Here is a 27,797-nt window from a genome sequence, read left to right on the forward strand (position 1 = left end):
GCTCAGGGCCTGGTGGGCATAAATTCCAAAGGACTCTTGGCTGGACAGTATAGGGAAATATCTGGTGACAAAAGCAACCCTTTCACTTAAAAAAAAAAAAAAGTAAAAGAGTAAACTAAGGCCAAGAGAAAAGAAAGACATTGGCTGGTCTCACCATTCATTTAATTGGTATTAGTCACGCTGGGAGTACAACGTAGGCCTCCTGGATGTCAGAGCAGTGCTGTTTGTTTGAGCTATTTACTCATAAGGGTAGAATTGAAGAGTTGTGAGAGCTTATCATATCCTGTGATGAAGAATATGTGGCCTGTGTGATAACAATTGCCTCCCACTGATACAAGGGTTGTTACACCCAGCTGGAGGGTTTCTTCCGCTCAAATGGCTCTCCCAAACCCTCTCTGCTAGGAATAGCTTTTTGGTTGTCTTTTAAGAGAGAGAATGCACCTAGAGCAATGGAGATGGGGGAGTAGAAGGATCACGAGCTCACTTCCCCTCACAAGTAGCCCAAAATTACACTATCTGCAGAACAACCATTGATTAAAAAGCCTAGAACCTACCAAAAAAGATCTTCTACAACTAGAGAAGGAACCACAACAAGATCGATAGGAGGGGTAGACTCACAATCTAATCAAATCCCATAACCCCAGGTGGGTGAGCCACAAACTGGAGAATAATTACAGTGAAGAGGTTCTCCCACAGGAGCGAGAGTTCTGAGCCCTATGTCAGGCCCCCCAGACTGGAGATTTAGCACTGGAAGACAAGTCCCCAGAGCATTTGGCTTTGAAGGCCAGCAAGGCTTAATTTTGAGAGCTCCACAGGACTGGGGGAAATAGAGAGTTTACTCTTAAAGGGCACATACAAAATCTCATGCATACCAAGACCCAGGGCAAAAGCAGTAATTTTATAGGAGCCTGGGTGGGCCATACCTACACCTGCTGGTCTTGGAGAGTCTCCTGGGGAGGTAGGGGTGGCTGTGGCTCATAGACATAGACACCAGTAGCAGACATATTGGGGAACATTCAGCAGCATACAAACTCCTGGCTGCTGACATATTGACTTATTAGCACTAAGACATCGTCCATCCAACATCCTGCAGACACCAGTGCTGGAACACCTCAGGACAAACAAATAACTGGGTGAGGACAAAATCCCGCCCATTGCCACACAGACTGCCTAAAGAATAAAGACCCCACAGCCACCTCTAGACATGGCCCTGCCCACCAAGACTCTTCTCCACTCACCAGGAGCAGACACCAGAAGCAAGAAAACTATGATCTCTCAGCCTAGGCCAGACCCTGTCCTGGGACCAACTGGGATGTAGCCCTGCCCACAGGCAAGCCAATGCAACCTTTGGGACACTGCAGACCCCATGCTCAACTGTGTCAGGAACTCTCCCCCATCCTCAGATCTGAAACAAACTCTGGTATCCCCGGGCCCCTGCAGTGAGACTCCAGGAACCAGCTCTGCTTGACTGTAGTCTGGCACTAACCTGAGAATCTGGCTTCACTTGCCAGGGGCTGGACCACAGCCCCAGAGTCTTCAGGAGCCTGACTCTACTCACCAGCGAGCCAGCACTAGCCCCAGAGATCCCTAGGATTCCACAGCCAGCCACCTTGTGACCAGGCCCCAATAAAAAACAGCCAGCAGCATCCACACAAGGCAAGCCCTGGCAACAAGCCAGACAAGAGATCAACCAAGCCTACCAGACCACTCATATAGTCAGCCCCCACAACGAAAGGACCCACGCAGCCTCTTATGGGGAACCCCTAGAGCACATGGCTTGGGTGACAAGAGGGGAGTGCACTGCTGGGATACATAGGACATAGAGGACCACTTCTCCAAGGTTGAGAAACATAACTAATCTACCACATACACAAAAATATGGATAACAACTTAGAGAAAATGAAGCAACCCAGGAATATGTCCCAGATGAAGGAACAAGATAAAACCCCAGAGAAGAACTAAGTGAAGTTAGGCAATCCATCTGAGAAAGAGTTTAGAGTAATGCTCATAAAGATAATCAAAGCACTCAAGGGTAAAATGGATGTACAGGGCAAGAAAATATAAGTTTTTAACAAAGAGAAAATATAAAGAACAACCACATATGAAGAATACAATATACACTAGAAAGAATCAGTAGTAGGCTAAATGATACAGAAGAATGGACCAGGAGTTCCCATTGTGGCTCAGCAGGTTAAGAACCCAACTAGTATCCATGAGGATACAGGTTCAATCCCTGGCCTTGCTCAATGAGTTAAGGATCCAGCATTGCTGTGAGCTTCAGGGTACGTCATAGATGTAGACTGGATCTGGCATTGCTGTGGCTGTGGCATAAGCTGGCAGCTGCCTCTCCAATGCAACCCCTAGCCTGGGAACGTCCATAGGCCACAGGTACAGCCCTAAAAGAAAAAGAAAAAAAAAAAAAGATGAAGAAGAATTAATCAGTGAGCTGGAAGATAAAGTAGTGGAAATCACTGCCACTGTACCAAAAAAAAAGAATGAAAAGAAATAAGGACAGATTTAAGAGACCACTGGCACAACATCAAGCACATTAATATTCACACCATAGAGATTCTAGACAAAGAAAAGAAAGGCAAAGGGGCTGTGAACATATTTGAAGACATAATAGCTGAAAACTTCCCTAACTTGGGAAAGGAAACAGTCACCCAAGCACAGGAAGCATAGAGTGCCCCACACAGGATTAACCCAAAAAGAAACACACCAAGACATACTAATCAAAATGACAAAAATTAAAAATAAAGAGAGAATACTAAAATCATCAGGGAGAAAGTAACAAATACCACACAAGGGAACACCCCCAAGGGTATCAGGTAATTTTCTAGCAGAAACTCTGTAGGCCAGAAGGGAGTGGTACAATATATTTAAACTGATGAAAGGGAAAAACCTACAATTAGGAATACTCTACCCAGCTTTCATTCAGATTTAAAGGAGAAATCAAAAGCTTTACAGAAAAGAAAGGATAGATCTCCTCATTCTGTGAGATCTAGGTGGGGCTACCAATCACAGTGCCTAACCCCCATGGCTCAAGACTGAGAACATGTGACTGAGGACTAGCCAAAGTACCCTCTCTCCTGCCCACACTGTTTAGTTTGGGTATGGACAAATTACCCGAACCTAGCCAATCAAAAGCCATCCAGGACTTTTCTACCAAAGTTAACTGGAAAGTTATCTATTTCCTTGGAGGTTGCTAAGGTAAATGCATGTGAGTGCGGGGGCTGTGAGCAGCCATATTGCCCATCCAGTAAAAAGAGGCTTTTTGGGAAAAGGAGCCAACCAAAGTCAGACAGAGACCAGGGATGGAGAGAGAAGAGCTCCAACAACATGTGTGCCCTTGGGTCTCAGGCAGTTCTCCCTGTAGGCACCTGTGTTAATGAGTCAATACATTCTCTTTTTATTTATAGCAGTTCCATTTGGATTTCTGTCACTTGCTTCCTTGACTACTTATCATTCATCACTCACAAAGATCTTTATTGTTGAACTCAGACATAGTCTCATACATCTTCTCCACATGAAGTTTCACGTAGTGGCCATGTTTATGTGATGAAACCAATCTGCCTTCCCAGAATCTAATCTAATGTTTTCATTTGGCAAGTGAAGAAATAGACGTCCAAAGAAGAAAAGCATTTTCTCAAGGTCATGCCCCAGTAGGTACTGGAAAGTCCTTGATACCAATCCATTTTATAGCTAAAAGACCAGCTCCAAAGTTTAGATACTTCCTACTACATATTCCCCAACTTCTCAGCTATATCCCTTTATAGCCTTGAAGTTGCCTAGGATTTCAGTGTGCAATTCCATATGCCCTCTAAGAGTATAGTTTCAAAGGGAACTCTGGAGAAAGCTATTTAAAGGAATAAAAAGAGGTCTATTTTACATCTATATTCCTCTTTTAGCAAGACCAGTACTATGGAAGATCTTTTTGTAATGCATACTCATTCATCTACTTCTTTCACACCTCCTAGTCTCTGAGCTGAATCTTTGATTCTGGAGGTGTTATGATCAGAAAAAAAAATTCCCCTCCCTTAATTCAGGCACTATACTTCTTTTAATGCCCTGAGATATCATTTGCTTTTGGAGCAACCACATGATTCCAAAAATGAGGGGAAAACACATTATACTCACAATTTTAAAGGACTGCCCTGTTCAGGAAAATTGGATTTCTGTAAGAATCAAAAGGGAAGACTAGGGTGACTAGGCACAATCTACAAGGAGACAGATGTAGAGATCCAGAAACTGAGGCTCAGAGGAGGTAAGTGACTCACTGCATCCACATGGCACATTGTTTACCAAATAAGAACATCAAATAAAACCTCTTGAAGAGTCAAACAGCCTGAGAAAATTGAGTGAGACAAAGTCTCATTAAAATAGAGCTTCAACTACTTCCTCACAGGCAAGAATCCCCTTCACTTCTCTGAATCTCTTCATCCATAAACAGAGTTTCAAAATGCTGAGGTTCCAAGATCAAATGACACAATGTGGATAATGGGTCTACCATGGGGCTCATCTGCTGCTGGTACTCAAAAAAATCTTGCTTCTCTCACCTTTCCTCTTTTCACCTCACAGTATTACTACTTCTTTTCCTGCAATGAGAAGAGCACAGGGTCCAACTTAACCCAATGTCCAGAGTGGCATTTTCTTGCTTTTAAAAATGGCAGTTTCACTGGACTCAACCATTGCATCTCAAGCAAAAATCAAGTTACAATTATGTCAGTGGGAGGGGAGGTGCCCAGAGTCTGGCAGAACTGAAGGATGTGGAAGATGATGCTTCTACCCCACTCTGAACCTTTCTGGCTCCTTCTCTGAGCACCCTGTCCTTAATTCCCCAACAAAAGCAACTGTCTGCTCCATTCTTTTGCCAAAGACAGTGTTCCATTTTGCCTCAACCATGCCAACCTGAGTTCCCAAAATACACTTTTCCACATCCAACTTCTAAGTCTTTGCCTATGCTTCTCCCTCTGCATGGAATTTTTTTTTCTTTTTCTTATCCATTCTTCAAAATTTAGATGATTACATATCATCTTCTGCAGAGAGTTTTCCCCAGAGCCTTTAGGCTTGGTCATCTTGATTTTGTTTGTTTAGAGTGATTGAATTGCCAAGTACTAAAGGCTTAATAAAAGCATCATCGTTGCCAAGCATCATTATCACTGCTGGAGTATCATCTGCCTTTGGGCATAGCTAGAGAAAAGTTTTGAGGACTGGAATGACAACTGAAGGAGTAAGCACAATATGGTCCCCTTACTTTTTAAAGCAATCAGGACACTGACAGGGAAGGAAGACTGACAAGCCCAGAAGGCTCACACGGTGATTCCAGAGATAAGTAATAATATACAATATTTGTCTTTGTATGACATTTCACTAAGCATAATACTCGCTAGGGTCATCCATGTTGTTGCAAATAGTAGAATTTCATGCTTTTATATGGCTAGGTAATATTCCATTGTATGTATAAATATACCACATCAAGAAGCCACTCGGTTCTATCTCCATTGGAGACTGGTCTTGAGGAGGAGTTTGGGTATTCCCATGACCATCCCAGCAGTGCTCACTGTGGTTAGAAGCAAAGCCTCCAGAGTCCAGTACTCACCCACTCTGTCATCCTATCCTTTCTGATCCTCAGCTGTTTCCTTACCTGTAAAACGGCTGCTTTGAATATTAAATGAGATACCATATGTTACTGTTCCCCACAGAGAATAAGTGCTCAATAAACAGGAATTGATGACACCCAGCATCAATCAGCACAGACGCACTTGGCTTGGTAGAACTAGGATGCTCTCCTGCACTGAGCTGGAGTGCATACTGCCTCCATGACACATTTTTATTTATGTTCTTTGACTTGCAGACCTTCTTACTGGTACATTCTTTTTTAACCATGTTGATGGTCTTCTGGTCCTGGAGTCAGCTAACTTTTCAAAGGTGTCATTTGTACAAATATGCCCACAATGTTTTGATTTTCGGTCAGACTCTCAGAAGAGAATCAAAGCCTTTGTGGGTACCTCTTCAGAAAAATCTTTGGGCTTCCCTGTAATTCTCAGGAGAGGAAATTCCACCCTTTCTGTAGCCAATGCCAGAGAAACTATTTCCTAATGGTTTAAATACAGTTGGCATGAGCTTATGAGTTCAGTTGGAGGCTGTAAATGAGCCCGTGGAGGGGAACTTACGGGTAGGTGTGCCGCCCTCAGTAAGGTTAGGCTGCTCTCGTGGGTTTAACAGCTTGGTTTCACTTGGGCGTGCGTTACTGTGGTGCCGAGGGTGGTGTAACAGCAGTAGTAATAGAAGCAAAGCATGAGCCTAGCATTTTTTTCAATTCAGTGATACATTTTCTCTAAAAGCGCTAACGGACCCTTTGACCTAGTAGAACACTGCAGGTTATCTCATCCCATCCATCACATTTGCAGATGAAGATGAAGAGTCACTGGCCCAGCCAGACAAAGGAGGGAAATGGCTCTGTTGAGCAATGAGGTGAAGAAGGGAGATGTCCAACATTCAGTCTTCCATCTCACAGGTGAAAAATGAGGCCAAAGAGGTCGTTACACAGCTAGAAAGCCACAAAGCTAGTTAATGTCCATCTGCAGAGCCTCTTGCCCTGGGCCTGACATACAGCCACAGAAATACATGGACAGCACCGCAAAAGATGCTTACCATAGTCCTCAAATTTGGGTCATGTCAATATCACCTGTATATATCATAAAATGGTATTTTTTAATAAATCTGCTGATTAGCTTTAAATTGCAGAGTTGTAGGACCATAGCTATGCATCACTCATTCTTTATTTACTTTTAACTGTTATAAAACTGTCTCCTTCAAAATTTTAAATGTCATCATTTTTCACAAAAATATTCAGTTGTTATACTTTTTGCAGGCTGAGAAACAAAACAGATTAATGAAATGTGGTTTGAGTGTTAAAGGTGCTAATTTGTTAAACATAACCATTTAAAATAAATGGAGTTTCAGTTGTGGTGCAGCAGAAATGGATCCAACTAGTATCCACGAGGATGCAGGTTCAATCCCTGGCCTTGTTCAGTGGGTTAAGGATCTGGCGCTGCCGTGAGCTGTGGTGTAGGTCGCAGATGCGGCTCAGATCCCAGGTTACTGTGGCTGTGGTACAGGCTGGCCACTGTAGCTCTGACTCAATTCCTAGCCTGGGAACTTCCATATGCCACAGGTGCAGCGCTAAAAAGGCAAAAATAATAAATAAAATAAAATAGATGATACTTTTGTCACCATATTTGGTATTTCTTCACTTTTAAGATACTTTTAGTACAAATCTCAGAATGGGAATGGGACCCCCATCCCTTCTATGCTTCGGAGGATCCTTGTTTAATATAGTTGTTACGTGCAAAGGCTTTCAGGACTCAGCTCTTCACTCACTCGTTGCATGACTTGATCACGGTCTTAGTTCAGGCTGTGATAACAACATACCTCTGACAGGGTGACTTTAACAACAAATGTTGATTCTTCACTGTTCGGGGCTGAGAAGTCTAAGATCAAAGGCCCAGCAGGGTTTGGTTCAGGTGAGGCCCCTCTTCCTGGCTTGCAGATGACTGTTGCTTGCTATGTCCTCACATGGTGGAGAGCTCTCTCACTCTAGTCTGCTTCTCTTCTTATAAGGACACTAATCCCATCACGGGGCCCCATCCTTACGACCTCTTCTAAACATAATTATCTCTCAAAGGCCCTACCTCCTAATAACACTGCTTTGGGGGTTAGAGCTTCAACATTCGAATTTGGGAAGGGATAAAATTCAGTCTGTAATAACCATGTTACCAGCATCAGTCCCCTCACTGACAAAATAGAAATCATAACAGCACCTATCTCTATAGGGTGGTTGAGAGGATGCTGGCTATGGTGTCAGGGAGAGGGGGAGTAAGTTTCCATAAATACAGTTTGGTGGTGGTAGAAATGGTGATAACACATGTGGAGTGAGGGATTGAAGTAGTCTGAAATGATCTTTCAAATTCTAGAGGGCTATGAGAACATTAGCTATAGTGTTATTATACTCAGACACTCATTCCCTTTGCTCTGTGGTTAGATATAAACACTAAATAATATTAGCTCTTGCCATGGTAAGTTAATACAGAGAGAAAAATTTATAAAAATTCAAATGTCTAACCCTAATTAAGCCTTTTCCCTTGAGTGCTGCATTCCTAAAGCCCTTCTTCCTGTACTCTTCCCACTGCCAACTTGACTTCACAGGACGGTACATCACTGGGAGGAATAGCAAATGGATGGAGACAGAGAGCCAGGATGGACAGTGGGAACAATGGGAAGTAAGATGCCTATTTTATTTTTATTTATTTATTTGTTTGTTTATTTGTTTTTGCTTTTTAAGGGAAGCAGGTGTGGCATACGGAAGTTCCCAGGCTAGGGGTTCACTTGCAGCTGCAGCTGCTGGCCTACGCCACAGCCACAGCCATAGCCACAGCCACAATGTGGAGCCGCCTACTGTTCCCAAGCAATGGGAGGCCATACACACTGGTACAAAGGTGGATATTCCAGCCTAGTGCTATTTTTGAGGTCAGAGTGACTTACTTCTCATCCCATTATGATGCGGTCAGAGAAAAAACACTCTCAGAGACCGGCAAATAATTCATGGAAGTCATTCCCTCCAGACTTGTAATTTTAAGTCTTACTGTGTGTTTTGGAGTATTTCTATGGGAAAGGGGGATGGTTAAATCAGGCACTGCTGGCAAGCCACCGTCATAGCCCCCAAACCCTAATTCTTAACCATTAAAATTGCTGCTGAGCCTGTCCTTGGTTTTAATCCAGCTGGTAACGTGGATCTGGTATGTTTCTGGTCAGCTTGATGTCAAAAGTTTTTGCAGGAAGTCTTGTTTATTATTTTGCCACCAACATTCTTCCAAACCAGATGTAAGAGTTGTGACCGGCGAGGCTTTCTCCAGTCATGAGATTTCTCCAGAACTCATCCCTTCATTCAGCCAACTTTGGTGAAAACTTTCCATATTCCAAGCTTTGCTTTGGCCCTGAGCTTCAAAGATAACAAAATACAAACATCCCATTTCCCCTGATGATGTGGAAGCCTTATCTGGTAATATGGCCTCTGTCTTATTCTGCCTTCTAATAATGAACACCTGATCACATCGTCTACATGATAATTCATCATTTCTTTCTTTTTTGCACAAAAGTGTGTCCCCAGATGATCCTCAAGGACAGATCTACTGGAACTCAGTCCAATATCCAGATGTGTGAGTACGTTTAGAAGAGTCACCAGACCTTTGGATCCAAACTTGCTTTAACTTGATTCAACTACAGAAACCTTTATGAGGCCCTGTTCAAGTTTAATATTGCTTTCCTGAGGCTTGTCTGTTCTCCGGTGCCTCTTATTTTAGGTTCCTCCAAGCCACCTGCTGCCGCTGACCCAGGTTCACTACCCCAGAACTGGAAAGTCATTTCCTGTATTGGAAGAGATTTGAATAAGATGATACAGAGCAGCTGTTTTCTCAAGCCACAGAAGGGGGAACACATGGAAAAACACTGGGGCTGGAGGAAAGAGACCCATGTTTTTATCCACCCATCTCCAGCTCACTGAGTGGCAAGTTTCTTAGGTCTGGACCTACCACTGTCATCTTCTTCTGAACTTAACTCCATCCCATCCTTTTGCAGAGGATTTTTTCCAAGATCTTAACCAAGTCTCCTAAAGGCTGAGAGGAGCCAAGTCACAGTGAAATGTTACTTTATGATCAGTGAGCCATTATTAGAAACCAGTAGTGTGGGAGAAACTTGAGCAAACTCCCAGTCTACACCTTCTGGCTCGAACAGCACGTCTCTTTCCTAAACACTTCTGACTCAGGCACTTTGGGGAGAGCAGGAAAGGTAACAGTGAAATAAGGTTTTGACACAAACATCCAAGGGAGCGCTGGGAATTCAGAGGCGAACCCAACTCACTTTAGAGAGCAAGGAAAACTTCCTAAGGGAAGATGTTGCCTTAGCTCTGGAAGGAGCGCATGGGTTGGTTCGCCAGAAAGAGGGGGGAAAGATGTCCTAAGCAAGGGAAACCGTGAGCAACGGCACTTTGGTGTGAAGGAGCACCGTGTACCTACAAGAAGTGTGAAGTCACAAGAAGAAAAACTGAAGCTGGGGTAGGCCGATAAGGATGGGAAAGAAAGAAGGAGGCAAGTTCCAAAAGGCACTGCAAGCCAAGAATGAGATCACCCCTCAGCTAATACCCTTTCAGTGGCTTCCTCTGCCCTCAAATTAAGATCCAGAGTCCAAAGAATAATGCATACACTGGACTGACTCTCAAAAAGCAACAACTAATTGCATTTTGGGTTTTTTTAATCAGATTATTCAGGGGTTCTTTCAAGAAGTACATTTTTTTCTAACTGTGAGGAGAAAAGCTTTATTTCCTCTATCTTTAAACCACAGGGAAATGAAATGCAAGGCATTGTTGTTGTTATTATTCCAGCATGTAAAAAGCATCAAAAAAATAGTATAACAAATATCTTCATACCCCTCACTTGTATTAACAATTAAAGCATTTCAGATACAGTTGATGTCACCCTTCCTAATCTCATTCTCTTCCCTGCATCCCAGAGGAAACCACTGCCCTGAAGTTTGTATATGTCACTCCCTTTCAGACTTTTCCATTTTCATCACATAGTCTTTGTCAAGCAGCCATACTGTGATTCTTCTACAACTTGCTTCTTTCACTCAACACAGTTTTTGAAATTTATCCATATTGCTGTATATAGGTCAACCTCATTTGTTTTAATGCTGTAGAGTATTACATTGTATGAATACAGAAATATGCCACCACTTATTTTCTCCATTCTCCTGATGACAGGCATTCAGGTTATTTCTAATGATTTGCTGTTACTAGACACCATGACCACTTTTATTATTTTTTAAAAGTTATTTCCCCAATACAATTTTTTTTATACTGTACAGCATGGTGACCCAGTTATACATACATGTACACATTCTATTTTCGTACATTACCATGGTCCATCATAAGTGACTAGACATAGTTCCCAGTGCTACACAGCAGGATCTCATTGCTAATCCATTCCCAAGGCAATAGTTTGTATCCATTAACCCCAAGCTCCCCAACCACCCCCACTCCTTCCCCCTCCCCCTTGGCAACCACAAGTCTATTCTCCAAGTCCATGAGTTTCTTTTCTGTGGAAAGGTTCATTTGTGCCATATATTAGATTCCAGATATAAGTGATATCATATGGTATTTGTCTTTCTCTTCCTGACTTACTTCACTCAGGATGAGAGTCTCTAGTTCCATCCATGTTGCTGCAAATGACATTATTTTGTTCTTTTTTATGGCTGAGTAGTATTCCATTGTGTATATATACCACATCTTCCTAATCCAATCGTCTGTCAAAGGACATCTGGGTTGTTTCTATGGCCATGACCACTTTTGTGCATGTTTATCTAATGCATATGTATAGGAATTTCTCCTTCCTAAGAGTATACACATACTCTTGCCATGGGATATACACATCTTCAACTTAACTAGCTTTTGCCAAATTTCTTTCCAAAGTGATTTTACCAATTCAAACTTTTACCATCAATATATGAAAATTCCTGGGACTCCACATTCTTGCTGATGCTTGACTTTTTAATTTTTACCAATTTTACCTGGTGGGTATGAAACAATATCTCATCGCACTTTTAATTTCCATTTCTTTGATTACAAAATAGGTCAAGCATCTTTTCATTTTTATTGGATATTTTGGAAATTGCATGTTTAACATCCTTTGCCCATTTTTCTTTTGGGTCAGTTGTCTCTTTCCTAATAACTTATAGGAGTTCTATATATCTCATAGACAAAAATCCTTTTGTGCTGCTCACATTAAAAGAGTATAAGGAGGAGTTTCTGCCATGGCACAGTAGGTTAAGAATCTGACTGCAGCAGTTCAGGTCGATGCAGAGGCACAGTTTTGATCCCTGGCCCAGTGCAGTAGGTTAAAGGATCTGGCATTTCCACAACTGAAGCATAGGTCATAGCTGCAGCTCAGATTCAATCCCTGACCCAAGAATTTCCATATGCCACAAGCACAGTCATAAAAGGAAAAATAAATAAATAAAAAATATGAATATTAGGAAATTTTGTCAAAGACAGGAAATGGGCAAGAGAAATTACTAGGTGTTCTTTCAGTAGAATTCTGACCATTGTCTAGTGGTCCACGGGTTATCAAATTATGTATACCTTTGATTGTTTTTGATTGACTAAGCTGTCTTATAACCCTGTCGGGGATAAAACTTCACTTGTACAAAACTAATGGTAATGCAAATATTTCTCGTCCAGGTCAGCGCAAATAAGTCAGAGCAACCCAAGTGGATTTTGCTTGAGGGAGAATATAAATCTCTGTAAGTTAAATTCTCATTTAATCTCTTATCAGTCCCCTCATTAATTAATAAGTTTAAATAAAATCTTCTACACTCATTTATGTCATATTCGTATAAGACGAGTGATTTTTTCACCATGTTAAAAATTATATTTTAGCAAGGGAGAAATTTTCAAAAAATAATAATAATAATTGAAGAAAGCTAACCCTTACAGGCAGAGCCTGTGGTTGGCCTGAGAGCACACCTGAGTCGGGAATTTGGGGGCCTGAGGCCATCCTGCAGGGAGTGAAAGACATTGAGGCCCTGAAAGCTGCATCTGAATGGTGGTGGCCAAGGAAGAGTGCTGAAGGGTCCCAAGAGGCTTCCTGGCTGGTTGGCAGGCCAGTGTCACCATTTTCCTATTTGGTGATGTGAGCGATGAATTTAACCTCTTTGAGCCTCAGCCTCCTCACCTGCAAAACTGGAATAAAAGCATCCACCTCAAGGACTGCCATGAGAATTAAATGAAACAATATATGCAAACAACTTCATGTCTAAGACTATTATCACAGTAACAAAGCAATAGCAGCTGATCTTTATTGGACGTTTCTTTATTGGACTAAGTGAAAACTGCAAGTGAGGAAATTGAGGCTTAGACACACCAAAGCCCAACCTCTTAACCAGGAAGCTAACTAGTAGGTATTGTTACTGTCCTAGCAAAGCAAACAGTTGACTGGCGATTCACCGACAGACGTGGGGGGCAGACTCTGCTCCCCACTTGTCAAGGGACCCTGTGCAACTCACACCCCTTCTCAGAGCCACAGCCATGCATTTCCTCATTCCTTTGATAAACTCCCTACCTCTTCCAAGTCCTGTGCAAAAGTGTTGGTGCTGGAGAAATGAGGGAGTTAGGCACTCCAGTTCTGGGACTTTTAAGATGGAGGTGAAAGGTTGACTCATTTAGTACATCATCAGTTCCCCCTCGCTGCCATAGAAAAGTACCACAGGTGTGGTGGCTAAAAACAACAGACATGTATTGTCATGCCGTTCTCCAAAAATCAAGATGTCTACAGCAGCCCATTCCTTTTGAAAGCTGTATGGGAGAAGCTCTGCTTGCATCTTCTGAGCTTTCCCTGGTGGCCTTCCATCCTTGGCCTCCCTTGACTTATAGCTACAACACTCTGATCTCTGTCTCTATTGTCACCTGGCATTCTCATCACATGGTCTTCTTATAAGGACACTGGTCACATTACGTTAAGGGCCCACCCTACTCCAGTATGATCTAATCTTCACTAATTTCATCTGCAATGACCCTATTTCCAAATAAGAGGAAATATGAGGTACATGAGATTAGAACGTTAATATATCCTTTGGGGCAAGGGACACAATTTAAGCCATAACACTACCCCAGATGGGAACCCTGAGTCAAAGAGACCTTTGGGCCCAAGGCTGACCTGGCATGATCTTCCGTGGCAGCAGTGGAGCTCTGGTTTTCCTGCTCCAGAGAAAACGGAAGCCCAAATCCCTTTGGAATGTGCAAAGGAAATTTGGAGACAGCAGTCACACTTCCCCATGCAGAGTTTTCTTTGATGTAGCCTTGAGTATTAGGTCCAGTGAAAACAAAGAGGAAAGTGACCATCCCACCCTTTCATCCTGGAAGACTAGCGAAGCAAAGCGCCAAAAGTGTTATACTAGATTAGTGCTCCCTTTGCGGAGAAGACAGCCCAATTCTAAAAACTACCGTAGGCAATAATCTGCCTCTTAAAAAAAAAAAGTTCTCAAGGATGCAGAAAGGGAAGAGAGCCAGCATTTTTACTGAGTGCCTCCTCTGTGCCAGGCCATATGTGGAATGGTTTACAAACACCATCTCTTCCAAACTTCAGGATAATTCTTTGACTATTAACCCCATCTGACAGATAAAGAAGCAGATGAAGAGCAACTAAGTGAATTTGTCCCAAGTTCCACAGCTCAAAAAGTGATGGTACTAGGATTTAAACCGAGGTTTGTCTGATATTATCATCTTGCTTCTAGGTTGTCTCTTTATTATTTTGGATCAGATAATGTAGGTGAAAGCTTGAAGCATTCTATCTGGCAGATAAAGAGTAGGCAACATGCATTTATAGCCATCCTTCCTCCAGAGACTGTTTCTAGAATGAATGGATGGATGAATGACATTGGATGAACATAGAGCACCCTCTGGTCCTCCTGTCCACATGTGGGAACTCTCACGCCTCTGAACTCACAGGACTTTGTTCTTCCCTTGCACATGGAGCTTGTTCCCTCCCTCCTTGCCCCTACCCCATGGTTAATCCCTCAGAGAAGGGATGAGTCTAACTCATCTCTCTTCCCCCTCCTCTCCACTGGGCCTCCTGCACTGGCCTGATCCACCGCAGATGCTCAATATCAGTCTGCGGAATGAATGAATAAGTTTAAAAACTCCAATAAAGCACACAACTGAGGATTGGTTAAAATTTAAGTGCATCCCCAGAAGTTTAGAGAAAAATCTGAGCTGAGACTCAGAAGGGGACTCCAGGTCCAACATGGTCACTAATCTGTTATGCAGACTTGGGCTCCTCCTGGCCCTCTCTTACCCCACCCAGCAAATGAGGGGCTTGGACCAATGACCTTAGAGCTGTTGTAACCCCACCGTCTAGGTCCTGGTGTTTCCAAGGTCAGAAATAAACAACAAGGCAATCCAGATGCCAGCAGGGCTTGGGCTATCCAGGGATGGACAATCCTTTTTCAGGTCCCAGTTTTCAGGAACCACAAAAATCAGCATTTGAGCACCTCGCCAACTTCCTCTTGCTAATTCCCGACAGCCACTTCCCAAGGACAGGTGGAATGAAGGACCGCTCTCTCTTGGCAGAAGGTTCTTCCTAGAGCCTAAGACAATAATGCCACAACCTCCACCACGGCTCCTTGAGATGAATGGAACATCCCCACCAAGAAGGAGGATAACAATGCCAGCTAACGTTCATCGGGGGCAAACGATTTCTCCTGAGCTCTGTAAGCACTTGGAGGCCAATTACCAAGGCAATGCTCATGTGAGGTGGGTCTGCACTATTGTTTTCATTAAAGCATAGCTGGTTTTCAATGTCATGCTCATTTCTGCTGTACAGAAAAGTGATTTAATCATGCATAAGCATACACTCTTTTTTATAGTCTTTTCCATGTGGTTTATCACGGGATATCAAATATAGTTCCCTGCGCTGTACAGTAGGACCCTGCTGTATACCGTGCGCCATGATCTTTATTCCCCATTTCACAGATCAGGAAAGGGGCATTCTAAAGGGGTTGAGGGTCATCAACCAGGGTCCTCTAGCTAGCTCCATACCCCAAGGTCAGCCTTCTCTTTTTGTTCTTACTTTAGAAAAAAATGGGACGTACATTCACACGGTACCAAATTCAAAATACAAAGATGTGTACAAAATGAATAAGTGTCCCTCTGGCTCCTGGTCTCCCAGCCTCTCATTCTCTGGGAGGTGATGCCTGTAATCACCTGTTTACCAAACCATGAGGTTATGGGTTCAATCCCTGGCCTCGCTCAGTGGGTTAAGGATCCGGTGTTGCCGTGAGCTGTGGTGTAGGTCACAGATGCGGCTCGGATCCCGCATTGCTGTGGCTCTGGCATAGGCTGGCGGTACAGCTCCAGTTAGACCCCTAGCCTGGGAACCTCCACATGCCACGGGTGCAGCCCTAGAAAAGACAGAAAGATAAAAAAAAAAAAAAAAAAAGTCTTTGGGCTATGCTTACTCATCTGTAGCATGCAGTGTTCTGCCCCTTTCTTTTTCCACTTACCAATATTGCCAGGCAATCCTTCCCTATCAGTATATAAATATCTTCCTTGTCTTTGTGCTGGCTGGATAACAGTCCATCATCTGAAAGTGCCCTAACTTTGAAAGACCTATACAGACCCCAAGCTCTTAAACAATGACAACTGCAGGGAGGAGCTGAGAAGCCAGACTACACATCCCCACACCCAGGGTCACCAAGCATTTCAGATCAGCTGGACCTTTAGAGATCCCTACACAAAGACTTTCACTCTCATTGAAGACTAACTGAAGCAGTGCATGAAAGGCACTTTGTGTTTGGCACACAGTAAATGCCTGGTTATACTTTATTTATACTAATAGTAACAGGTGACAATATGGACCAGGATGTTGGGATACTAGAGAGAAGCGGAAGTCAGGGAAGCAATCTGCCCTCTTCCCCAACACGTGTGGAGGGATGGAAAGAGCAGAAAGACCTATGTTCAAAACCCAGCTCCACCACTCACTGTGTATTAGCAGAGATGGCCAGATAGGCATTGGCAGAACACCTCCCCTCTCTGAGTTTGGGATGGGCAAATGGCCACCTGGCTTGTGGCTACATTTCCCAGGCTCCTTTGTAGCCTGGTGTGGCTATATTCTCGCCAAGACATTGTAAATGGAAACTTCCCACCCTTCACTTTCTCACTTTCCCATGGACTGGAACACATACGTGGTGGTGGCCAAGCAGCTTCAACCAAGTGGACAAGACAACACTCTAATGACAAAACGAAAAGGAACACAGGTAGCTCACAGGGCAGAGTTATGTGTGGTCCCATTATACAGATGAAGAAACCGAGGTTCAAGGCGAACAGAGTATCTAATGACAAAACGAGAAGGAACACAGGTAGCTCACAGGGCAGAGTTATGTGTGGCCGCTCCACGCACGTGCCTCTAAACTGTTACATGAGAGAGCAGCCCACTTGGATCTGGTTTTAGCGATGGTATTTTGAGGTCTCTGTTAGAGCATCTTAACTCTTACCCTATCTTATACACAGTGTGACCTTGAACAAATTACCTGACATTCCTAAGCCTCAGTTTCTACATCTTCAAATCCTTCATAAAGATTAAAGAGGAAGGAGTTCCTGTCGTGGCTCAGCAGTATGAAATCCGAATAGCAACCATGAGGATGCAGGATTGATCCCTGGCCTCACTCAGTGGGTTAAGAATTCAGTACTGCCATGAGCTGTGGTGTAGGTCACAGAAGAGGCTCGGATCTAGCATTGCTGTGGCTATGGTGTAGGCTGGCAGCTGGAGCTCCAATTCGACCCCTAGCTTGGGAACGTCCATATGCCACAGGTGCAGCCATAAAAAGACAAAAAAAAAAAAAAAAAGGAAACAAACAGAACACCTAGTACAATGTCTGGCACATGATAAAAGCTCAACAAATGGGCCTCTGGGCCTGTTTCCCCATCTGTAAAATGGGTGTATTAATCAATCCTTCCTTTGTGAAATCCAAATGACATAGCTATAAAGATGATATGCAAACTGTGAAGCCCTGTACAAAAGTTAGCATTGCTTTAGGATGCTCTGGAAGCCTTGTTTGTGCTGCATAAATGCTTCACCAACATCCATAAAGACAGTGAGCCAAGCACATTGTGCCCCTGGGGACAAAGAGAGGTCAACTTGCATCTCCTGATGATGTTTCCAGCCTGTGAAATCCCAGCAGTTTGCACGCCTGAGCCCTGGACCATCTGACCTTCCTCCAAGCCAATGCCAAATGGTAGATGTCAGCAGCTTCATGGCCCTCTGCAAACCACTGCTGGCAACAGCAACCCTACATGGGATAGCATTTCAGAGTTTACAAGAGTCGTTCCACAGCCGCAGATTCTCTGGAGCACCTTGGAACCCAACAAGACAGGCAGGACAATTTGCATCAGAGGTAACTGGGGTGCTGAGGTTCTAAGATGGACCACAACTTGCCCAAGGACTTAGAATTCATGTGTGGGATCCACCCTACATAACCCATATCTCAGGCCTGCATCTGAGTCTAAAGTTCTTTCCATTTCCCTGTTATACGCCACCTACAAAAGAGGAAAACATGCTCATATGGGGCCTAAGTCACAAAGCATAACCGTGAAACCTACTCATTTATTCAACAAACACAGAGGATCTGGAGAGGCCCTGCAGAGACCACTGGGTCAGGGACCCAGTCTGCTGGACCGGAGGACTACACGGTGAGGGTCTACCGTGCCCAGCACTTCACCCAGGCCATCTCTAATTCTTACAACGAAGAAAAGTCCACAATTTTATGACAGGCAATGGAGGTTCAGAGACACTGAGTGATTTGTTTGAAGTCACTCAGCCACTAAGTGCTAGGCCACTAAAGGCTTTCTTCTCAAGAGTGCAAAGGACTTCCCAAAATGTCTTCAGTGTAGAATTTCCAAGAGAGAATTATGGGTGCCACAGCACCTACTGGGTGCTGACACACGACATCAAGTGACCAAATATCAATGATTTTCTCTTTTTCATTTCCAGCTTGATAATTTTATACAATCATAGAATGTCAGAGGGAAAAAAAAAAAAAGATAATCTAGTCAAACCTCCCCATCATACAGGTGAGGGAGCTGCGGACCAGAAACCATGTCTTGTCCAAGGCCACACAGCAACTTCTATCAGAACTGGAATTCAAGCCATGCATGTCTGAACTTCAAGTCTCAGTTATTTCCGTGTTCTGGATGCCCAGCCCGGGGCTTGGCACTTACTTTCATGTTCTTTCTGGATGCCCGGCCTGGGGCTTGGCACTTACTTTCATGTTCTTTCTCATCCAGAAGTATCACCAACTTTGAGGCAGGGACTAGTTGTAGTTCATCTTCATGTCTCCAGCGCATGGCATGCAGAATAATGCCCTCAATAAGTGTGTGGTAACTGACTGGTATGAAACAACAATAACTATCCCCATTATACAGACGAAGAAGCTGAGGTTCAAGGCAAACAGAATAGCTGTCCAAGGTTACATAACTCACAAGTGGCTGTGGGCGGGAGGCCCTAGGCAAAGCACCAGCCCCTCCCAACCTGGAAAACAGGCACAGCATTCGGTCTCAAATAAGGATGGACCCTCACCCACCTCCTCGCAGTGTTGGAAGAGCCCTGGGGAAGGGGTCCTGCAGGAGGACCAGGTACGTGACTCAGCTGGAAGCCATGACAAGTGTGCAAGGTGGAGGAAGACCCACCCCAGCAAGGCCCCCACCCCCTTGCTGAGGGGCCTCGGGCTCAGATGGCCAAACTAGTCACACATGTTTGGAAGTCAGCGAAGAGCCTTGCTGGGGGCCAGGAGAAAGATCCGTTCTGGGGGTTCTGCCAGGCCTTGAGATGAGGCTGCCAAAGGGAGGTCAGGATAGGGGGAGGACAGATGTGTCCAAGGCCCTGCCAGAGGCCACATTGGCCCGAGTGCATCAGTCCTGCGCTGAGCCATAACTCTCTTCCAAGCTCAGAGCGTTACGGTTCCCAGATTAGACCATGGAAAAGTGGTTCCATGTGGACTTTTCAACTTGGTCACTTCCTCAACACCCCTCATCCCCCCCACAATCTCCAACCCAGAATCACTTCGTGTCAACACAAGGATGTTGCTCTTTATTTTCTTCTCTCTTGAACACACAAAAATAACTCAGCCAGACTCTAATATCCATGCAAGCTCTCAAGAAGCTGGGCTTAAACATGTTTGCACGTCGGGACCAAAGCAGTCCCACGTGTGGCTGCTGAAACGAGGTGTCCTCTGCATGGCAAGGGGCTGCCTTCGTCAATCTCAGGGATGCTAATGGGAAGAAGTGAACAGCTGACACCCCTTCCTATGTTCTCTACATGGGTCTTCTCATTTAACTAGTCATCTGAATTTTGCAGGTGAAAACCTAAGGCTCAGGGAAATGTGAAGTGCTCACAGTCATTCACTCACTCAACAAACGTTTTTCATTTCCACCTCTCGGTTCAATACGGATATTTGTAGGAAAAAAAAAAAAAAAACCTTTTTATGCTATATAAAAGGATTCACTAATGGATTCCCTCATGCATTCTATGCAGTTTCCCAAAGTGCAGAATGTAAAAAGCTAATTCTCCGAGAGCCGAAGAGGCATTTGGGAAAAATGAATTCTGTGCACAAATTAGCCTGGAAGTCACTGATTAAACAAGAGTGACTTAAGAAATCACTGATTAAAGAGGCCAAACAATGCAGGATTTTCTTAAATATAGGATTTTTCAAAGCTTTTAATTGACTAAAGTGTATTTGACTCCCCAGCTGAGTATGCAGTATTTTCCCAAAGTTAAGAGCTGGAGTTCTGAGGAGTTCCCGTCGTGGCTCAGTGGTTAACGAATCCGACTAGGAACCATGAGGTTGCGGGTTTGATCCCTGGCCTTGCTCAGTGGGTTAAGGATCTGATGTTGCTGTGAGCTGTGGTGTAGGTTGCAGACGTGGCTCGGATCCCACGTTGCTGTGGCTCTGGCGTAGGCCAGTGTCTACAGCTCCGATTAGACCCCCAGCCTGGGAACCTCCATATGCCGAGGGAGCGGCCCAAGAAATGGCAAAAAGACAGAAAAAAAAAAAAAAAAAAAGAGCTGGAGTTCTGAGAAAAACTCTTTTGGAAGCACTTCCTCAGTATTTTCTGTTGAATTATATGAAAGTGCCAACATTTGACTGTTTTTTTAATCTATAAAACAGCATCTCAAGAGAGTGTCTATAGATCTATGACTGGGTCTCTTTGCTCTACAGCAGAAATTGACAGAACAATGTAAATCAACTATAACATAAAAAATTTAAAAACAGAAAAACAGCATCTCCATTTGTTTCAATCTATTGTGTACAATGGGGGAGTGTATGCTCACATGTTTTGTGCCTCCTTTATCACATTTAATAATGTGATGTACATAACAAGCCCTGAACCCTAAAGGGTACTTGACGTGGAGTCTTTTACATGCTTGCTATTAGGGCTGGAAAGAGACCTGGGGTGGGGGTTACTCTCCACCCCAAATCCATGCCTGTCCTTCCACAGTATCACATTGTCATGGGAAGCAGGTGCCCAACCAGAGACTATGATGCCGGGTCCCCCTACATCCAGGTGAGAGGTGAGTGGGGGGCGGGACTAGTGTGCACTATGCAAGAGGAGTACACCTGATCACGCCATCACCAAGCAGAAGCAGGTAAGAGGCAGGTGTGTCCGCTCCACCCTCTACTTTGTCCATCTTCTGGCTGAATACAGAGGACTCCATGGCCTCAGAGGCTGACAGATCCACAAGAGGGAATGGGACTTGGCCCTGAGGTACCACTTGATGGAAAGCCACCTACCAACTAGGCACACCCCCCTTCAACTATTAGGTGAGAAACAGTTAGAAAGAAATGGATTTGGAGGGAGTTGTTGTCTTCATCACAGGAGAAAGCATCACCCTAACCAACACAGTAAAGTCGGGAGCAGGCAACGAGAATGGTCATGCAGGACCCCATCGGTGGTGACAGAGCAGAACTCAAGACAGCAATTTCAATGAGCCCACACCGCAAAGGGCCCCTTGGTCAGCATAGCCAGACCAGCTCACATGCTGGGAAGCCCTCTTAGTCCATTCAGCCTCTACTGCAACAAAATGCCATAGAGCGAGTCACTCACGAACATCAGAAATTTACTTCTCACAATTCCAGAAGCTGGGATGTCCAAGGTCAAGGTGCTGGCAGATCTGATGTCTGGGAAGGTCCCATTTCTTGGTTCATATTAGGCTTTTTGATGAGTCCTTAAGCAGTGGAAGGGGTGAGGGATCTCTCTGGGGGTCTCTTTTTGAAGGCACTAATCCCCATTCATGAAGGTCCTGAGATTACAACCTGATTGTTTCCCCAAAGCCACACCTCCAAATACTGTTACACTGGGTATTAGATTTCAATATATAAATTTGGGGGAAATAAGCATTCAGTCCAAAGCAAAAGCAAATACAAAGTGTAACACGAATGAGGGGCACATGTGCTCTTCCGTTTCTGCACCAACAAAATGGAACAGTACCACAAGGTCTTGCTGTCAGAAATGCTCTGTGTTAATCACCTCACTTCTTTGCACATGAACAAAGGGCCCTAGGCATGGAGGTGGGAAGCCTGACACTTCACCAGGCTGACCACTAGAATGGCACTCAGCACAGGGCAGGCGTTCTGTGCAGGCGTGCCAGCCAGACCCCAGTCAGGGGTCCTTCTGCTCTCATTGCCATACCTGGTTCAATGCCAGGCATGAGAAGGTGGCTGTTCATGGAAAGCATGACACACTTTGCTGTCTCCACCATGAAGAGCGAGTGTTAAGCTCTAGAGGGGCAGAAGGGACCCTGCTCCCCACCCCACCTGATCTCCCCAAAAGAAACAACTTTGCCCACCAGAGAAGCAGACAGGGGTAGCAATGGGCATGCTAGCCTAGGGCCCAGCAGCAAACTGGCCTCTAAACCAGGAAGGCAAGATCTTATAGTCCTTTCTGATGATCTTTGAAAATAGGACAGGAGAAAGATATACCTCCTTAAAACAAACATCTGCTTTGTAGTTTCTAAGGATGAATCCATGGAGAGAGCTCTGCCTCCATGAAGGCTCCCAGAAGAGGCCAACAACGTGGGGGATGTTTTCCCATGAAAGAAGGGCCAAGTTCCCGGAGATGACCCCCAGCCAGCCCTCCCTCAAGGATAGTGTTCCTGGTGTGGCTCAGGGGGTTAAGAATCCAACATAGTGTCCGTGAGAACGTAGGTTCGATCCCTGGCCTCACTCACTGTGTTAATGACCTGGCGTTGCCACAACCTGTAGCATAGGTCACAGATGTGGCTTTGCTGTGGCTGTGGCATAGGCCAGTAGGTGCAGCTCCAATTCAACTCCTAGCCCACGAACTTCCATATGCCACAGGTGCAGCCATAAAAAGAAAAATAAAAGGCTCCCCCACAAACGCAGCAGCTGAACTTAGAGATTTAGAAAAACTTCTTCCCTTCCAGGACAACTTGAATTAAAAAAAAGCGGGGGCGGGGGGGAGTTCCCTTTGTGGCTCAGCGGTTAGTGAATCCAACTAGCATCCATGAGGATGCAGGTTCAATCCCTGGCCTCTCTCAGTGGGTTAAGGATCTGGCATTGCCATGAGCTGTAGTGTAGGTTGCAGGCATGGCTCAGATCCTGCATTGCCATGGCTGTGGTGTAGGCTGGCAGCTACAGCTCCGATTCAACCGCTAGCCTGGGAATCTCCATATGCTGCGGGTGCAGGCCTAAAAAGATAAAAAGACCAAAATAAATAAATAAATAATAAACTTACTGTCAGCAAAGGGGAGGCTATTAAAAACAACAAAAACAAAAAAATGACCCTCTTTACACACCTGTTCTTCCTCCTTTGGTCCTGAGACAAATCCTGCCTCTAAAGCAGGTCATCTCATTGCTGATCTCATTGCATGAAATGAATATCATTTTATTTACTTTAATGAATGCGGCCCCTTTCTTCTACCTTTCCTCTCCAGCTGAAAGAAACTACAGGACACAGACCAGAGGTGGTACTCAACTCTTACAAACCTTCACAGGAAAGGTGGCTGTTCCACACAGCGGAAGGCACCCTGATATACCAGGCATTGCCTGATTGTAGAATTATGATATCTCAAAGTTCAAAGTAACCACATTTAGCTCCTAAAATTCCATCCTGGGACTCAACAACTTCCCCACCTTGTTCCAAGAATTAAATAAATGGAATGTCTCAGATTAGCCCCTGAAGCCTAGATTAAAAGATAAGTATCCACTAGCGATGTATCATATGTGATGGAAACTGTTACTTGAATACGGACAGGCATTTCCTTCTCACCTTTTCATGCTGACATCTATACACTGCTTGTGACTTGTTCCATTTGGTGATCTACATGGAGAAACTTACTGAGAGAGAGATGATACGCTCACATCTCTGGGCCATCCTTGCTTCCTACCTTTGAAAATAGTCATGTGAGAACTGAAGCTGAGGTAGCTCAACTTAAGTCATAAGGCAATGAGCCTGAAAACAAAAGCCAGTGTTCTGAGGGAAGAGGAGCAGAGAGGTGGAAAGAGGCTGGCTTGGTTTTGGCATTTTGGTTTGGTTTGGTTTTGGGGTTTGGTCCCTAAACCAGCCTGGAACTGCCAACATCTTTTGTTTACTGAAGTATAGTTGATTTACAATGTTTCAAGTGTACAGCAAAATGATTCAGTTTTATATACATATATGTATATATATATAGTCTTTTTCAGATTCTTTTCCATTATAAGTTATTAAAAGATACTGAATAGAGCTCCCTGTGCTATACAGTAAGTCTTTGTTTTTATCTATTTTATATATAGTAGTGCATATCTGTTGCTCCCAAATTCCCAGTTTATACCCCCCTCCCTTCTTCCTTTTGGTTACCATAAGTTTGTTTCCTATGTCTGTGGATCTATTTCTGTTTCATAAATAAGTTCATTTGTATCTCTTTTTTAGATTCCACATATAAGTGATATATGATGTTTGTCTTTCACTGTCTGACTTACTTCACTTAGTATGATAACCTCTAGGTCCATCCCTGTTACTGCAAATGGGGAACTGCCTGCTTCTTAAGGTGTTCAATTAATTGCTCTCAAAGCATCTTAACAGAGGCCTCATGCATTGCTGACCTGTAGTATACAAATGTCTTGGGACATGAGGGGACCCCATGGAGAGTAGACAATTCAAGGGTTAAAAGTAGAAAATAAACCTTTACAAAAATTGGACAATGTAAGTGCTTACTATTACCAATATATCCCTGGTGAATATCTCTGTAAAATAGGAATGATAACAATATCTACCTCGTGGGACTGTTCTCAGGATTAGATGGGTTAATACACGCAGGACAAAGTTAAATGTGCTGGCTAATTACAGCTATCACGTTAATCAGTTAAAAAAATATATAACATTGTCTAATACAGCCTATGAGCCAGGGCACTGGAATTAGAATCAGAAAACCTGGCTTCTGAACAGATACTTCTCTTTGATCACATATCAACATTTCTGGCTGTTTCAGGACAATGAAATCTCAGTACAATACAGTCCCTGTGTCAAAGAGTGTTGAAAGTTTGATGAATCAGATGAATTTGGAGTAACTGCACAGTGCCAATTCAGTAATGAAATAAATGTATCACTGGAAGTCTTAAAAGCCTTAAAAAATAACACTTGTAAATAAAATCGAATTTTTGGTTGTGCAACTAAGGAAGAGTCTGAAAGTTTTTAAATCATTTCACATGAAATTTGTTTTCCTTTCCTAAAACAATAGCTGAACAATAGCAAGTCTGAGCCGAAAGGTAAATGGACAAGGAATAGGAACGCTTAGGGTCTAGTGTGGTTCCTACCACTGACCTGCTGATGTGCCTCGGAGGTCCCTTCCCATCTCCAGGCCTCAGTTTTCTCATCTGTAAACCAAGGGGAAGAGTGTGGAGTTAAGAGTCAGACAGCACAGTCCTTAGCCCAGCTCCACTCCACAGCTGGGGCACCTGAAACAAATCACTTTCTTTGAACTCCATCACTAAAATCAAGTCAAAAATACCCAGCAATCTCACAGGAAAGCTGTGAGAGTCAAATGTCACAACATGTAAAAAATTTCAGGGTAGAGCCCTAATAAATTTTGATTGGAGCATAATACATTGCCCATCCCAGTTCCAATATTCTATAGCTGTGTATAAAGTGTGGCCTGGAAGGTGGAAAGGAACAGAAGAGACAACATGTTCTTTATCCCACAAAACCACGCCCCAGACAGGAAGACTTGGGTGCTACCGGGAGACCAGGGTGCTCTTGCAAAAATCAAAAGGCTCCTGGCCAAACTTTTTTGTTGTTGTTTGTTTGTTTGTTTGTTTGTTTTTTAATTTATTTTTTTTTATTTTCCCACTGTACAGCAAGGGGGTCAGGTTATCCTTACATGTATACATTACAATTACATTTTTTTCCCCACCCTTTGTTCTGTTGCAACATGAGTGTCTGGACATAGTTCTCAATGCTACTCAGCAGGATCTCCTTGTAAATCTATTGTAAGTTGTGTCTGATAAGCCCAAGCTCCCGATCCCTCCCACTCCCTCCCCCTCCCATCAGGCAGCCACAAGTCTTTTCTCCAAGTCTATGATTTTCTTTTCTGAGGAGATGTTCATTTGTGCTGGATATTAGATTCCAGTTATAAGTGATATCATATGGTATTTGTCTTTGTCTTTCTGGCTCATTTCTCTCAGTATGAGATTCTCTAGTTCCATCCACGTTGCTGCAAATGGCATTATGTCGTTCTTTTTTATGGCTGAGTAGTATTCCATTGTGTATATATACCACAACTTCTGAATTCTTGGCCAATCTTTAGCACAAGGGACATTTATTAGGTTCAGGAGATAAAGAGGGTCCATTAGGGACCCCTGTTTGCGAGTATAAGAAATGTTGGGCAGTAAACCATATGATGCAGCAACCCCACTCTTGGGCATACATCCGGACAAGACTTTCCTTAAAGAAAGACACATGCACCCGCATGTTCATTGCAGTACTATTCACAATAGCCAAGACATGCAAACAACTCCAATGTCCATCAACAGATGATTGGATTAGGAAGATGTGGTGTATATATACACAATGGAATACTACTCAGCCATAAAAAAGAACAAAATAATGTCATTTGCAGCAACATGGATGGAACTAGAGACTCTCATACTGACTGAAGTAAGTCAGAAAGAGAAAGACAAATACCATATGATATCACTTATATCTGGAATCTAATATATGGCACAAAGGAACCTTTCCACAGAAAAGAAACTCATGGACTTGGAGAATAGACTTGTGGTTGCCAAGGGGGAGAGGGAGGAAGTGGGGGTGGTTGGGGAGCTTGGGGTTAATGGATACAAACTATTGCCTTGGGAATGGATTAGCAATGAGATCCTGCTGTGTAGCACTGGGAACTATGTCTAGCCACTTACGATGGAGCATGATAATGTGCAAAAATAGAATGTGTACATGTATGCATAACTGGGTCACCATGCTGTACAGTATAAAAAAATTGTATTGGGGAAATAACTATTAAAAATAATAATAATTAAAAACATAATTAAAATTTTTAAATATAATTTTGAAATTATAAAAAAAAAGAAATGTTGGGCAGTAAACATGGGAAGGGTATAAGCTCTGAGAAATAGACTTTGACACCTGAAACATGTCTTCAATACCTGAGCAGTCAAAATCAGAACCCACAATTATGATGTCAGGTTGGGAGGCAAAGACTGAATGAAACATTCACCAATGTTTCCCCATCTATAAAAGTAACCCTCATTCAAAGAGCAGCGTGTGCACATACACACACACACACACACACACACACACACTGTTTGACATTAAATATTATGACCTACAAAGAAGAGAATGTGATGGGCAGAAGGCCTCTCTTTCATGATCAGATGTACCACATCCAATAAAATAAGAAATATACAACATAAATGGCCAGCAGAGCAATACTGCAATTTACAAAAGACATGGGATGTGGATGTTACGAAGTCAATGAAAGCGATTCTAAAGAACTGCATGAATCACAAGCAGTGTCAGTAATAAATGATAATGTGGCAAGTAGACCAGTTAGCCATGGAACACAAGAAAATTGAGAGGCATTAATGACACGATAGGTGCTTTGAAGGGGAGCATTTCCAATATAAATGAAGCTAGAGAAAAACTAATGACTTCTATCATATTCACACAAATTAACCTCCTTTTGACCATG

The 27,797-nt window shown here is 43.5% G+C and overlaps 1 long non-coding RNA gene across 2 annotated transcripts; it reads right to left on the minus strand.

Moving 5' to 3' along the window:
• On the minus strand, positions 7,122 to 27,492 carry LOC110261421. 2 transcript variants are annotated; one of them, XR_002345489.1, is made up of 3 exons: positions 27,436 to 27,492; positions 25,421 to 25,473; positions 7,122 to 9,426 (listed from the first exon to the last, which is right to left on the minus strand). It is a non-coding gene; the product is annotated as an uncharacterized LOC110261421 (long non-coding RNA). The 2 variants fall into 2 exon arrangements; XR_002345488.1 differs by lacking the exon at positions 7,122 to 9,426 and adding an exon at positions 11,261 to 12,793.

This window comes from Sus scrofa, chromosome 6, assembly GCF_000003025.6.
Source record: "Sus scrofa isolate TJ Tabasco breed Duroc chromosome 6, Sscrofa11.1, whole genome shotgun sequence".
NCBI lineage: Eukaryota > Metazoa > Chordata > Mammalia > Artiodactyla > Suidae > Sus > Sus scrofa.